Source organism: Lonchura striata, unplaced genomic scaffold (assembly GCF_046129695.1).
Source record: "Lonchura striata isolate bLonStr1 unplaced genomic scaffold, bLonStr1.mat Scaffold_194, whole genome shotgun sequence".
NCBI lineage: Eukaryota > Metazoa > Chordata > Aves > Passeriformes > Estrildidae > Lonchura > Lonchura striata.
The window spans coordinates 76133-91856 of record NW_027461125.1 but is presented as its reverse complement, the minus strand read 5'-3'; the positions used below and the strand labels follow the sequence as shown (position 1 = coordinate 91856).

The 15724-nt window shown below is 52.7% G+C and overlaps 3 long non-coding RNA genes across 5 annotated transcripts in view; 1 reads left to right on the top strand and 2 right to left on the bottom strand.

Moving 5' to 3' along the window:
• The window catches only part of LOC144248615 (uncharacterized), a 104200-nt gene that overhangs the window by 38812 nt on the left and 49664 nt on the right, over nt 1-15724 (top strand). The gene's annotated exons all lie outside the window — the stretch shown is intronic.
• LOC144248614 (uncharacterized) lies at nt 1729-5929 on the bottom strand. Its single transcript, XR_013341912.1, has 2 exons — nt 5364-5929; nt 1729-1882 (listed from the first exon to the last, which is right to left on the bottom strand). It is a non-coding gene; the product is annotated as an uncharacterized LOC144248614 (long non-coding RNA).
• On the bottom strand, nt 11466-14073 carry LOC144248610 (uncharacterized). The gene is made up of 2 exons (XR_013341906.1): nt 12983-14073; nt 11466-11732 (listed from the first exon to the last, which is right to left on the bottom strand). It is a non-coding gene; the product is annotated as an uncharacterized LOC144248610 (long non-coding RNA).

The following is a 15724-nucleotide window of genomic DNA, read 5'->3' as shown; positions in this document are numbered from 1 at the left end:
CCAGAAATAAGGCAACTGAGAAGTGTTTTTAAAAACTTTTATTTCATTTTCAGTCTCACGTGAAGGGTGAGACAATACAGATGTTATAATTCATGCCACCGCAATCAGAAGCCAACTATTTCCTAATTACAATACATTATAAGCGTTTCTTGGCCTATTAGCTTTTGCTACACTATGCCTTAAAACCAATCATCTGAAATTACCCCTCATGAATCTTATTAGAGTGCATCTTTCATAGTTCTATTTCTCTAAAGTATCTAGTCTTATTTACAAACTCATCCTTTAAAACTTGTTTCCAGTTCCATTTCTCTCTCAACAGGGACGTGCAGTGAAGGACGGTGCAGCAGGGAAGGGGAGTCTTTACAAACTCTATCAGTATTTCTCCCAAAATTGGGAGAAATGGGGTGGAGCAGAGATGGGGGTGGTTTGGTTTTGTCTGGGCCGGTTATTCCTTGCGCAACGTTTTAAATCTGTTGTAGGATTTACTCTCCAGTATCTTTCTAACAAAAGCTGACAGAAATTTAGGTCCAGGGTTAGAAGTTGGGTCCATTCGCTGCAAAACCTTGCCCAGGCTGGAGGACCGGGGTGATGGCCGCTCTCAGCAAAGGTTACCTATGAATACCGTGTCAGATTTCCCTCGGTGCTGGGCAGGACAGGTGAGGGCTTGGATCAGGAATTCTGCAAACAAGGCCTGTGTGATGTTGGTTTCTTGTGTTTTTCAGGGCGCCAGGGCTGGCACAAGGACTCGTGCAGGTGCCGCTCTGGCACGGGAGCCGTTGCCCTGTGGAGCCATTTTAAAGGTGTGATTATGGAACATTTTGGAGGCCGTTTCTGGAATTCCATTTGTAGCTGGATCTCGCTCCGAGTGCAGCGGTCCAGGTGAGGGTTCTGACCTCTCCAGACTTGTGCTCACCTTGGTACAGCCTGGAGCTGGAGCAGTTTTCCAGGGAAGTGGAGATGGCTGAGGACCGGCGCTCTGGGAAGCAGGGACCCGCTGGGATTTGCATTTGCAAAGCTGACGTAAAGTTTGTAAAAGCGGCCCGAAATTCTAATTCCTGCGGTTTCTGGGGAGGAGGTGCAGGTCACCCCGAGAGCGAGATCAGAACTCGTTTGTGGCGAGGAGTCTGAAGGTGCCACACCTGGCAGGAGCTGTGTGCTCGAGGCAGTCCCAGCCCCGGAGGGAGGCTGACGGGCTCTGCTCACGGCTGTCCCCAGCTGTCCCCAGCCCGCTGCTCAGCCCTGGAGCTGCTCTGGATCCGGGCTGTCCGTGCTGGAGCGCCCTGCTCCCCGCAGGGCCCTGCCCTAACCCACGCAGAGAGAGCCCTGCCGGCCAGAGTTTCCTTTTTTCCTTTGCGATCGCTGCGCGCTCAGCAGGGAAGGGCCGGGGCTGCTCTTGGGCCGGGGGCACTCGGGGCTCAGGCAAACCCAGCCCCGGCGCGTGGGGGTTCACAGAGCGAGCAGCTGCCGGGGCTCAGGAGCGCTCACGGCTCTTTGTTCCGAGGCAGCCGGAATTTCTGACCCCGGCCTTTATTTGGCTTTTCCAGCCCAGCGCCTTCGCTCGGCTCCGCTGCACCGAGGGGACTTTTGCTCAGCGCCTCCTGTCAGAAGGTGCAAACTCTCCGTTCAGCCCACACAGCCCCAGCCCTGCCCTGCGAGCCCTTCCCCATCGTGCCCACGCGGTTTCTCTCTCGCTCAGCCGGGGCAGGCTCTCACTGACAGCCACAGAAACAGAAGGGATTGCCTTTTATTTCATTCTTTTCCTGCTTAATGCCCGCGTCTTGTACTTGCACATCAATCCCAGCTTCTCCCGAGGCTGCAGATCAAATCTTTCAGTGTCCGTGGGAGTTTCTGGTTTTCCCGTTCCCACGTCTCCCCTCTCCCTCTGTATTAAAAAAAAATAAAATTATTAATGGATTTTGTTAAGCATTTGTTGCATATATTAACATAAAGAAGGTGTTATCGTTATTATTATTATAATAATATAATTTAAATGTATAATTTTGTTATAAGATTTTAAAATTATGGTGTTAAATTTTATTTATTGTTATATTAGTTATTCTTATTTTTGATATTTCTTAAAGTTGTACACTTTTATAAGTAGATTTTATGTGATTAGATGCATTTATAACTTTTATTCAATTTTTATATTTATGTTTGTGTGTTAATAAAAGAAAATTTATTGTTGATTTTTTGTAAAACTGCGTATTTAATATTTTATATTTGTTAGAAAGGTATTTAGTGTAAGGGATGTAGAATTAGATCGTTTATTTAGATAATATTTCAATTGATTTAATTATTTTAGTGTTGTTGAAGTAATAGGTGGTATAAAATGTGATCCTACCATTTTTAAGTTTCAAGGCTTAAAATTACTTTTATATTTTGATTACTATTGATGGATAAATGACTTTTTTGTTTTAAATTGGTAACTATTTTTATATTAAGAGCTAATAATGTAAGGGCTTTTTAATTATATGGATTACTTGTAATGTTTTTTATTGGTATATTAAGTAAGTAGGTAAAGAATGGATTTTTTTTGAGAAGCGCTAGATAAATACAAAGTATTTAAACTTGAAACTTTAGTTAAAGTTACTGAAATGTTTGTTTTAGGTTGGTTAATTGGTAAAGTGATATAATTAAAAGTAAATAAAGTAAAGAGAGTAGAAGTATAATATTTGATAGAATTTTATACTTTGTAAGTTATTAAATAAGATGTTTATAATATTGATTTTTATATTTATAAAAAAACCTAAAGTTTCTATATTTTGGTGGGTGCAGTACAAGACGTCAGGCGTATGTTGCAATTCTCGCGTAATCTACCATTTGTATTTACATAGTGTAGTGTATCTTTGTATTTACATTGGTGTTTTATTTGTGGAGTGGCGAGTGTGTTTTTTGTGTGATCTGGTTTTATGGTCCTTATTGAAATTGACTTGGGTTTTTGTACTTGTTGAGATATAAGTAAACTTTATGTTTTGACATGAGAAATAAGTCTTGTTAAGTTTTGTTTTATAAAATTGTATAGAGACTTGCAAGATAATGGTATAAGTTGTTATAATTTTTCAGTTATAAGCATGAAGAAATATAAGAATAAAATAATGTACGTAGTAAAGAAGAAATTGACAATAATTAGGAATTACTTAGATAACATCTATAATTAGTAACATAGGTGAAATTATATCATTAGTAAGTATTAAAAGATGGTACGTTATTTTAGAGTTTTTAACAGTTGATAAATGTTAAATTAGTAGCAAGTTAAATAATTATGTGTGGATAATGATTTTTTAAGTTTAAAATAAAAATAAGTTTATTTGTTATATCGATAAAGTTAAATTGTTAAGTTAAAATTATTTGAATTTTATTTTTGACGTAGAAAATATTTGGGTTTCTTGTTAGTTATTTTATTTAGGTAGAGTTAGGGTTAGGTTCTAGTTTAAATTTTAATTGGTGAATGTTAATGTATTCTTATATAATGTTTCTAAAAATAGTAGTTAAGAGTAAAAATGTTAGGATTAAAGATGAATTACATTATTTAATAATTGGATTTTTTAGAAGTGTTTTTAGAATAGATTTGAGTATAGTAAACTTTTGTTTAAAGATTTGAAAGTGGTTATGGACAGGATTGTGAGTTTGGATTTGGATATTGAGAGTGTGAAGGTGGAGAAAATGTATGAGAGAGCGATTACTTAGTGTGAAACTTAGAAATAGAAATTAATGTTGTAGTCGGGTTTTACATTGAAGTGATTTTGTAATAATAACTGAGGAAAGTGATAAGATTAACAGTCTGGAGGAGGTTTTTAATAAAATATATTTTTTTTTAGTCTTGAAAAATATTTAAAACTGTGAGATAACATTAGGTTAAATTATAGAGTTAGTGTAGAGATTAGTTAGAGGGTTAACTTGTTTTAAGAGCTGTATAAGTAGAGAATAAAAAAAGTAGGAATTAGAAATTTTATGTGTTTTTTAGATCATTATATAAAGAGATAACAAAGTACATGAAAGTTGGTTGTAAATATTATAATAATATTTAATAAATATTGCTTATTATAAAAATTATTATATAATTAGTATATTAGTAGTAAGTGTTTGAAGGAGTTAGGATAACTTTAAAAATATATATTAAGGAAATAGAGTAAAATTCTTAAATAGCATGATATGAATAGTAATTGCTATTTTTTGGTGTTACTTATGAAAGATAAAAAGAGTAGAGATTGTAATGAAGAACAGAATTTTTGATGAAATTGATGACATAATACACTATATTTTTTTAACTTCTGAATAGGTGTTTGTTAGTGTTTTCTTTTAGTTGTTGTAATTTGAGTAGTTTCATTTTTTTAAAATAAAATTAACCATATACTGTATAGTTTAGAGAAGTGATTTTTAATAAAATTTAGGGTAAGTTATATTACATAACATTTAAATTTAGACTGAATGAATTTTGATAGTAAGGAATAATAAACTTAATTTTAATAGATAAAAAGAAACTTAATGTATTTATTTAAATGCATTGACATTTAAGTTTGTTTGATTTTACTAACACTTAACATATTGAATGTTGTTATTTATAAGTATTGAAGGTTTTTTAAGTCTTTTGGTTTTGGAGAAATTTTAGCTTGTTGAGTTGAGATTATTACTTATATCTTTACAGAGTGGTTTTATTTATTGGGAGATATGTTTCTTAGTCATAGATTTTTATTTATGTTACATTTCAAATGGTACTAATTTGTGTAGTGGGTTTTGTTAAATGTAGGATAGCGATTGGATTGTTTTATATTTTTTGTGGGCTTGGACAAATGGTTTTTGTTTTTTAAGAGTTTTTGATTTAGAATTTGAAGAGTATTTGGCATTTGGAAGAAATAAAATCGGGGGTTTTTTGGATACGGTCGAGCTGTATTTTTAATGTTAGCAAGGACTAGTTTTGGTACGTTATTTTGATTTTTTTGTTTGCTTACGGGGAGGGTCTCCTGTTAGATGTGGAAGCCTGAGACTGGCACAAGGAATTTTTGTCTAATGCTTGATGAGTCTGTTTTATGGGGAGGAGGTGTTATTTTAAGTTTTATAAAATACACCGAGAATTAGTTAAAATCGTGGAAGAAACATTATGGTAATTAAAGGGCGCTACGTTTAAAGAGCTATAAATCTTTTTAAATAGCTGCTTGACGTAAGGCGAGCTTAATCTCCCTTTTCTGCCCCAGAAAGCATCGGGCACGTCCGCATCAATGGCACCACCTCTGCCCACTGCTCCTGCTCCACCCGACCAAAAGCAAGAGCAAAAGTTGGTCGGGCTTTAAGAACTTGCAATAACTTTGAAGCAAAAGAAATCACGTTTGTCTCCCGCGCTTTTTCCTTTCGGGTGCCGCACTCACCTCTGCGGACACGCGCCGAGCTCTCGCTGCAGGAACCCGTCAGGCCTCGGTGGCTGTGAGTTCACGCTCCTCTCCCCGGGGAATTGAAAGAATTGCTGAGGAATCGCAGAAATGTTTTCTGGAGCCTTTCCCCTTCGGTGCCCCTGTGCTGTGTGTGGGACGAGGGCAGAGGAGCCTCGGGCTGGAAAGGGGCAGGAGAAAGGCAAAGGGACCCGCCGGTGTCCCCAGGGCACCGTGGGGAACACAACGGACACCGCGCGGGCACGGGGAGGTGAGGAGTGACAGTCTGGGCCAAAATCCCAGCTCACCCCAGGGAAATAAGCGAGGGACATTTTGGAGGGGAAAGCTGAGGTCACGAGTTCACCCAGCCCGGCCACGTTGTGTTTGCGCAAAGCGGCACCAGAGGTGAAGGTCAATCCTGAGCCAACCCTGCTCAACCTCTAAGTCCCAGAATAAATTCTACAAGCTGTCCACTGAGGGACTAAAAATACACAAAAGAGAACCAAGAGCATTCCGAGAGCAAACCAGAAGGTTCCTGGCAATCCCGTTGCAGCGATGTCACAGCCTTTTTGACAGAGCTGTAAGATTTTTATTTCAATGCTGCGTTTCTCTGCTGGGATCATTCACTCCGTGGGCTGTGGGGATTTTTTGGGTTTGAACTCCCTCACGGTGGCCCTGACACTGCTCAGGAGCTGGAGGAAGAGCAGAGCCAGCGCTCCTGGCAGGGGCAGGGAGTTTTCCCCCACAGCAGATCCAGCAGCTGCCCTCCAGCCCGGCCAGGAGGGATCTGCTTTGGCTCCTGGCTGCTCCAGGTGACATTCCAGCAGCCTCATCTCCCATCCAGCCCGGCCAGGAGGGATCTGCTTTGGCTCCTGGCTGCTCCAGGTGACATTCCAGCAGCCTCATCTCCCATCCAGCCCGGCCAGGAGGGATCTGCTTTGGCTCCTGGCTGCTCCAATGACATTCCAGCAGCCTCATCTCCCATCCAGCCTGGCCAGGAGGGATCTGCTTTGGCTCCTGCAGGGACAGAACATGTTCAGCTGCTCCAGGTGACATTCCAGCAGCCTCATCTCCCATCCCTGCTCCTGCCCCTCCGGCTCTCAGCTCCCTCCCCACCCGGAGCTCAGGCTCCAGTTAATGTTTTAAAGCAGGACAAGGCGGTGGCTGGATGTGCTCCCGGCCTGTGCTGAGGCAGAACATCTCTCCTGCAGAAGCTCAGCTCCTTTCAGAGCCTCGGCATGTCCGTTTTCCTCAGGAAAGGGATGCACATCCCTGCCTGCAGCACACCTCCAGTGGGACCCACCTGTGAGAGTTTTCCATCCCTTCTGCACCTCCAGCTGGCTCCCTGGAAATCTCCGAACATCATCGCACTCGAACCTCTGATTTCAAGGCATCTCCGAGGCTCTTGCTTGGCATTTAGTACCCGTGAAGGAAGATTGCCTTGGCTGAAATGCTGCTGGTGAATGATGGCCTCAGGCTGGAAAAGAGGGAGGAGATTTGGGGTGGCTGGAACATACCTGGCAGCTGTGTGGGAGCTCGGGGAGGTCGGCAACAGGGATTGCCGTCAGAGCCCCTCTGCAAACGGCCCGTGCCTCCATTCCCAGGTAATGCCAGCCGTTCCCTGGGGTCCCTGTCGGCTGTCGCTGTCGGCTGTCCGGGCTGAAGCATCCCTGCGTGCCTGTGGGGAGCAGCCCCTGGCCGAGGAGCCGCGGGCAGCCCTTCAGCCGTGTCCGTGCCAGCGCTGTCCCGTGCGCCGGTGCCCGTGCCGGGACGTGCGTTCGGCACGCTGCGAGCCACGGGCAGGGCACGGCAGCTCCCGCCCCGCAGAGCCAAGGACAGGAGGTGCTCTCTGCCCTTCGGGGGCTCCGGCGCCTCCAGCCCCGCACCGGGCACAGCCGGAGCGGGAGCAGCGGCCCCGGCGGAGCGGCCGCTCCCGGCCGCGGCGCCGCAGCCCCGCTCGTCCGGCGGGGCTCCCCCGGGGATGCGGACACGGGGCGGGGGAGGCGGGCGCTGCTGCTCGCAGGGGAGCGCGGTGGCCACGGGGCTACCGGGGCGGGGGGGCTCGGCATCCCGCGGGGGCTGCGGGGCGGCTCCGTGTCCGCCCGCGGGGCCGGAGGCGGCGCTGCGGGAGCGGCGGTGCCGATGGGGTCCCGGCCCCGACGCAGCCCCAGCTCCCCGCGGCCACAGCGAGAACGGGACCCGAGCCCCGGCGGGACCCGAGCCCCGGGCCGGCCGCAGCTGGAGCGGCGGCGCCCGTCCCGGAGCGGCTCCTCCCGGCCGCGGCGCTGCCGGTCCGGATCCCAGCCGCGATCCCGCCTCGATCCGCCGGCCCCGGCACCCCCTCCCTGCCCGCCGAGGAAGGAGCGGCTCTGCCCGGCTCCCCCAGCAGACACCGGCGGGCCCAGGACCCAAATCCCGATCCCGATCTCAGCTGAGCGCCTCGGACGCCGCGCAGGCCGGGAGCTGCCCCGATCCGATCCCCGCACGGAGCTCCGAGCGCCGGTCCCGCCGCAGTCCGTCCGAGCATCCACACAGAACACGGGGCGGGCGCGGAGCCGCCGCCATTTACGGGCGGGGGGCGGGGCCGGGGGCGGGGCCAGCACAGGTGCGCGCACAGGTGCGCGGGGCCCCAGCGCGCCTGCGCGGGGCGGGGCCGCGGGTATTTAAACCGCGGGGCGAGCGCGGCGGAGCCATTTGGTGCTGGGCGCTCGGAGCGGGAGGTTACGACCGGTCGGGCTCCATATCTCTGTTTCTTTTGCTTTTCTTGCGCGTTTCTTTTCTTTTGTATTTCTTTTTCTCTGTACCTCTCCTATCTACCCTCCTTTCCTCCCCTCCCCCACCCCCTACACCCTCCCCCCCCCCAAACCCCCCCCCCTCCCTCTCCCCCCTAGCCCTCCCCTCCCTCCCTCCCGGGCGGGCCCCCCTACACCCCTTTCCTTGTCCTCCCTCTCTATTCCCCTACTCACCCCTACACTATCCTGTCCCTCCATCGTGTCCCTGTTCCTTCCCTCCCCAGCCGGGCTCCCCCGTGCCCCCTCCCCCTGCTCCCCCCCACGCGCTCCCGGTTCCTCCTGCCGCCTTTCCGTGATGCCTTTCCCCCTCCACACATTCCGCCTCCTTCCCCAAAGCTGCCTTCAATCTTTCTTTTCCTTCACCCGGCTCTCCCCCCAGGCCCCTCCCCAGCTGCCCTGCACACCCCGACCTCTCCCCACCGGCCCCCTGTCCTCGTCCCCTTCCCCTCGACTGCCGCTCTGCTCCCCTGTTCTCGTTCCCCATTCCCCTTTTCCTTCTTTCCTCGCAGCCGCGGGGCTCGGGGCGCCGCAGAATAAAGCCCAGAGGGCCGGAGCCGGCGCCCCCCGCCCTCGCTGGGGTCCCCACACGGGGCCGGAGCCGCTCTGCGGGTCCCCCCATTGCAGTCTAATACACGGCCCGACACTGCCGGGGTGCGGCTTTCCCGACATCACACTGGGGGTCGGGCTGGGGGTCGGGAGGGGGTCCTGGGGGGAGGAGGGTGGGGGGGTTAGGAAGGGCCCCCTCCGGAGGAGGGGGTCCCGGGGGTGGGGGGGGCCAGGGTGGGCCCCCTCCGGAGGAGGGGGTCCGGGGGAGGGGGGCGGGGTGGAGGGGGGGCCTTCCCCCCTCCAGCCCCGCCCCCTCTCCGGGACCCCCTTCTCCGGACCGGGACCCGGGGGGAGGAGTGGGGGGGGGGTGGGGGGTGGGGGGGTGGTGGGTGGGGGGTGGGTTGGGGGGGGGGTGGGGGGTGGGTGGGGGGGGTGGGGGGGGGGTGGGGGGGGGGGGGGGGGGCGCTGGAGGGACCGCCGGTCGTGTGTTTTTTTATTTCTGTTCACGGCGCAGAGTGACGTGACCCCCTCTGCTACCCCCCCCCCCCCGCCCCCCCCCCCCACCCCCCCCACCCACCCCACTCCTCCCCCCGGGTCCCGGTCCGGAGAAGGGGGTCCCGGAGAGGGGGCGGGGCTGGAGGGGGGAAGGCCCCCCCTCCACCCCGCCCCCCTCCCCCGGACCCCCTCCTCCGGAGGGGGCCCACCCTGGCCCCCCCCACCCCCGGGACCCCCTCCTCCGGAGGGGGCCCTTCCTAACCCCCCCACCCTCCTCCCCCCAGGACCCCCTCCCGACCCCCAGCCCGACCCCCAGTGTGATGTCGGGAAAGCCGCACCCCGGCAGTGTCGGGCCGTGTATTAGACTGCAATGGGGGGACCCGCAGAGCGGCTCCGGCCCCGTGTGGGGACCCCAGCGAGGGCGGGGGGCGCCGGCTCCGGCCCTCTGGGCTTTATTCTGCGGCGCCCCGAGCCCCGCGGCTGCGAGGAAAGAAGGAAAAGGGGAATGGGGAACGAGAACAGGGGAGCAGAGCGGAGCATGCGGGAAGGTGGGGAGGGAGGTCGGGCTGCGAGTAAAGCGGGCGGGGAAGGGAAAGGCCGGCAGGGGGAAAGAGGGACGGGACAGAGGAGGGAAGAGAGAGGGAATGGAACGGAGCAGCGGGGCAGGGACAGGTGAGGGACGAGTGGGGGGGTCGCATTTGGGGGAGGAGGGAGAGTGGGTTTAGGGGAGAAAAAACAGAAATATGGAGAGAAGGAAGGAAGGGTAGATGGTGGGACGGGAGGGGAGGCCGAAATGGGACGAGAAGGAAAAGGAGGAAGACAAAGAAGGGGAATAGGAGCAGAAGGAAGGAAGAGTAGAAGGGGGCACAAAAGGGGAGCGAAAGCAGTCGGCTTTGGGGAGGAGAGGAAAACGGGGGAAAGGCAGGGAAAGAAGGGGAATGGGAGCAGGAGGAAGGAAGAGTAAAGGGGGGGAAGGAGAGAAGGGCGAAGCTGCGGAGCCCGCACAGAACCCACCACCCTCACTGCGCTCCGAGTGAGCAAATGGCGGCTGCAGCGATTCCCGGCACTTAAATAAGCTCGGCCCCACCCCACGCAGGTGCCCCGCGGTCCCGCGCACCTGAGCCAGCGCCGGCCCCGCCCCTGAGGCTCCGGCCCGGCCCCGCCCCTGAGGCTCCGGCCCGCCCGGGATGGAGGCGGGGCCATCGCTCCCGGCCCGCCGGGATGGGCCCGGGGCTGCCGCTTCGGCTCCCGGCGGTGCCGCCTCTGCCCCGGCGGGCGGGTCGGGGTCTCTCTCGGGCCGGAGCACCGGGGCGGCGCCGGGGCCGAGCCGGCGGCGGCGGCGATTTCCCGGGGCTGACCGAGACCGGCCGGGGCGCGGGGACCCCCGTGCCGCCCCAGCACCCCCAAACCCCGCCGCTCCCCGCCGTGCCAGGGAATTTTCTTTTTCCCGGTGCAGGCCGAGACATTTCTGTGAGAAAACTCAAAAGTCAGGGGTACGGGGTCTGAGGGGAGAGAAGAGATTCTGGTATAAATCCAAAACGCGTTGTGAAAAACAACATGGAAGAGCTCATTTGCTCTCCCAGCCCGGTTTCTGTGTGACCGTCTGTGATTCCAGCTGCTCCGCTGGCACTGGCAGCCTGCGGGGCTCGAAGGACTTGCCAGGTGCCCAGCACGACAGAAAATAACGGGAGAACTCCCCGGCTCTGGCAGCGGAGCCTCTCGGCAGTGTCCCGAAAGCCCCGCAGTGCCAGCATCTCTGCATGGAAGCTGAGGGGCTCCAGCGCAGCCCCTCTGCAGCGTTCCTCTGCAGCTGGCACTGCCCAGCGCCCCTGACCAGGGTTTGGGGTCCCTGCACAGCCCCCGGCGCAGCCCCCTGGCTTCTTCCAGCTCCCTTCAGCCAGGATGATTTTCTCGGGGGTAGGAGCACCCAAAGCCAGCGGAACTGGCCTCAGCCACTTTCCGTGGGATCTCTCCTCTTCCTTCCTCACCAAATTCCCACTGTCAAAACCCAGCTTGAGGCACAGATCCCCATCCCCTCAATCTCTCCAAGGAATTGGGCTCGGATTTCCCAATCCAGCAGGGCAGAAATGCTCTTGTCCTTACCGTGCATCCTAATTGCAGTAATGGCTTAAGAAATAATTGAAAGAAATTAAAGGAATGAAGAGAAATTAAATAAGAGCTGCCAGCTCCAACTAAGGGATGCTCAAACCCCTTACCAACAATTCGCTTTAATTAACCGACTCAAACAAAGTAATCAACACCACATTGATACAGTAGGATTCTTTTTAATCGAGTTATAGATAAATATTGCAGAATGTAAAAACCTTTGTAAATCCAGAAACTCTTTCAAGAGATAGACAGGGCACAGCTGCAGAGAGTCTTGGGGAGTTCAGGGGAAAAACCCCAAAGTTTTCAGTGTTTAGCATCTCCCACCCTGTCGTCACTGACAGCAAACACGGCTTCAGCCTCGGGAAAACACGGAGAGTCAGGGATTTTACAGATCCTGGTCTCACCTCAGCCTCTCAGCAGGTACAGTCTGCAGGGAGAGGGAAGAAAAAGGGTCAGAATGGACAGCCTACTTCCAGAAAATCATCACCATTCATAAAGCACTAAGCAGAGCTGTAAGAACTTCCCCAAAGGTTCATTTCCCTGCGGACTGAGGGCTCTCAGTTGAAGCACGGGCTGGACCTGCCACGGACAGACTCCAGGAACCCCAGAAGTAAAAGCCACTGGGCCAATTCCAGAAAACATTCCAAAATCAGGCTCCTAGGATGTGACCATCTCCTCTCTCACCTGGAGGCGGAAGCACAAGGAATGATCTTCCCTCCTGTGGGTTTTCTGGGATCTGCAGTGAACCGCAGGGGGAAGAAAACAAAGCCTGAATATTTCGCACGACTGGAACAGAAAAGTGGGGAAAAGGGAGGCAGGGGCACTGCTGGGGTGATAACTGGGATCCAGCCTCTCCACACCAATGGAAGCAGAGACTGAGTGACAGAGCCTTTGGGACCACTTTGCTGGGATTCATAGGAAAACGGGTGAGTTTTATTTTGGCAATAAAGCCAAGCTGCTTCTCACCTCATCAGCCGGGTACAGCAGCAGCACCCGCAGGAACCTGGCCAGGTGGCTCTGCCTGGCAGAGGGCTCCCCACTTCCTGGGAATTGTGTGCTACAGGGCTGTGCCACTGGCCATTAAAACAGTTCCCACCTGGCCCTTCACAAAGGCAAGGTGCTTTTTCCATACAGCAAATGGTTTTTGAATTAAGAAGGTAACACTATACTCAACTGGAGAAGAAAAAAGTGAGAGCTGTAAAATTTTCCCACGCCAGGCAAAAAAGAAAGCCAAATCAAACCAAAACGAAAAGTAGCATAACAATGAAAAAAACCCCAAAACATATCAAGCATATTTCAAGAGAGTTTAAATCTGAATGAAGTGATTTACTTAGAGGCTTGAAAATCTGCCATGCTGCAAAAATCTAACTGCTGCAATAAAAGCCTTTTCTTACATCACATTTTAGCCCTGAATTTGCAAAAACCCCTGCCAAACTAACAATTCACCACATACAGTTCTTGAGTCATTCCTGTCCTTGAGCACGAGTCAAGCTAAAGTTATGGAGACAAGAAAAACATAAGTGACTCAATGCTGCTCCTTTGGAAATTACAGAATCAGAGGGAGGGTTTTCCTTAGCTTAGGAAAAATGCACAGCCAGTTCAGCAGATACTGAATAGCAGGGAAGTCAGGAGATACGTGCTTTGCTGTCAGAGACAAACATATAAATAAATATTTACATTAAGCCAGAGGTCTACAGATGGTCTGATCAGAAGTCTTGATGCAGAAAACCAGCCCTGGGGTATCCTCTTAAGGGACACAGGAGGAACTCCTTGGCTGGGACACAGCCTCGCTCAGCGCTGCTCCCATGGCTCTCGGCTCTTTGCCAGTGCTTGCAGTGTCCCCGCAGATCCCAGAGGATGGCAGGGCCAAGGCTCCCGTTCGCTCCTCCGGCACTCAGCGAGTGTTTCCTGCCACGCCCCCTGTGCAGAGCAGCCACGCGCGGCTCGCCGGTGCTCAGCCCTGCCTCCAGGGCTTTGAATGGCACATCCACCTGCAAAATAGGCAGGGAGAGCTTCTGGCTCACACGCGGGATTTGACAACACAAAGAGCACGCGTGGGTGTCAGAAAGGGCTCAAATCTCATCTCACACCACCGAGAGGGGGAATGGAACGGAGCAGCGGGGCAGGGACAGGACAGGACAGGAAGGAGCCGGGTTTGGGGGGGACACGGAAACGGGGGAAAGAGAGGTAACTGAACACGGGCAGGAGCATGGAGCGGGAGAGAGAGGGACAGGAGGGGATCCTCCCGGCGCCCCGGCTCCGCCCCGGCTCAGCCCCGCCCGGGCTGCTGCGCTCGGCAGAGCTCGGCTCCGTTCGGCTGGACTCGCCTCCTCGGCCAGCTTCGGCTACTTTCGGCCACGCTCGGCTATTTCCGGCCGCATTCGCCTCCATTCGCCTCTTCGGCAAAGCTCGGCTCGCCTCGGCTGAACTCGGCAAAGCTCGGCTCCGCTCGCCTCCTCGGCCCCTTTCGGCCGCTTTCGCCCACGCTCGCCTAGTCCCGCCCGCTCCCGCCTCCATTCGCCCACTCCCACAGCTCGGCTCCCTCCGCCCGGCCCCGGCTCCCTCCGGCTCACACATTTCCTCAGGGCACCTCAGCACAGGTTGCACACAGAAGCTGTGGCTGCCCCCGGATCCCTGGAAGTGTCCAAGGCCAGGCTGGACAGGGCTTAGAGCACCCTGGCATGGTGGAAGGTGTCCCTGCCCATGGCAGGGGCTGGAACGGGACGAGCTTTAAAAAAAGGTGCCTTCCCATCCAAACCCTTCTGGGATTCCACGAATCTGTGAACCGCTCCCGGCAGAAGGGCTAGATTTCCATTGTGCTTCGAAAATGCTGCTGCAAGAACACGAAGAGAGATTTCAAATACTGTTAAAGTGGCACAACCACATCAAAAATTACGTCTGGGGGTAAAGTGGCAACTCTGCAATTCCAACCTCTGATACCAAGGACACATGGAGGGCTGAATCCTGGAGGTCCTTACATGACAGGATTTCTAGAGTTATCCGTCCCCAGTTTGCTGCTTAGGGTTAGAAAAGGTGGAATTCTGTTCTTAAGGGGTTACCACGTACCATCAACGTGAGAGACGGGGATGCTGATGTTTGATCAGAGTCCTGGAGCAGCCTGGAGCACGCTGGCTTCCCGAACCAGGTCTGCTGCCTTGTCCGTGTAGGGGTAGGGCTTTGTCCTCAGCCTCAGCAGGATCTGTCAGCAAAGGAGGAGAGAAAAGTAGAGTGCACCGGCTCCCAAGTGTGGGGGAACCATGTGCTGCTAAGGAAGACCACGTGCTGAAAGTGGTTGGAAGCCGGGCGGGTTTTGGGAGGACAAATTCCATATTACTTCTGCAGGATTCTGTCTACAGTTCCTGCTCTACAAACCAAATACATCAAACGACAACAACAAACAAACAAACAAAAAAACCCCACATTAAATCAACAACAACAAAATAATTACTCCTACCTCAATAACCCCATACTGCCCCAAACCATTCCAAGGAGGGCGGCAGGAGGGGCTGGCAAAGGCAGGGCCCCGCCGGGCCCCCCTCGCCGCTGCCATCCTTCTCCAGCGCCGCCGCTGAGCCGCCTTCAGCCCAAAACCCACCCAAAAATACCCCAAAATCGTCCTAAATGCCCCCAAAAACCCACCCAAAACTACCCAAACCCTCCTAAAAATATCCAAAAAACTCACCATAAAATGCCCCAAAACCAGCCCAAAACCCTCCCAAAAATACCCCAAAAAATCCACCCAAAAATATCCTAAAACCCACCAAAGAATACCCCAAAGCCCTCCCGAGAATACCCGAAAACCCTGCCCATAAACACCCTGAAACCCCAAATTAACCACTCTGAACCCCAAAATATCCCTGAGCTCCTCATACCCCAAATTTTCCTCCCCAACCCCCAAATTCCCCCCCGACCCCCAAAATTCACTTCTGGGTCTCGTCCTCGGGGGCCGGCGGCTGCCGGGGCCCCCCCAGGCCCGCGGGCGGCGCCCCCAAACCCGGGGGGAGTTCGGGATCCGAGTCGGGGTCGTCCTCATGAGCCACCAGCCTGGGGACCCAAAAACCGGGGGGAACCCCGAATCGGGGGGGGGACCCAAAATTGGAGGGGGTTCTGGGGGGTTCTGGAAGGTCTTTGGGGCATCCCAGGAGGACTTTTGGGGTCTCAGGGGGTTTTGGGGGTCCCAGGAGGAATTTCAGGGGTCCTAAAGGGAAATTTGGAGGTCCCAGGGGGAGTTTTGGGGTCCCAAAGAGAATTTTGGGCGTCCCAGGGAGGGCTTTGGAGTCCTGGGGAGAAGTTTGGAGGTTTCAAGGGGTTTTTGGGAGGAATTTTGGGGGTCCTGGGGGGGGGTTGGGGTCCTGAAGGGAATTTTTGGGTTCCCGAGGCTGTTTTTGGCGGTCCCGGGGCTGTTTTTGGGGGATCCCG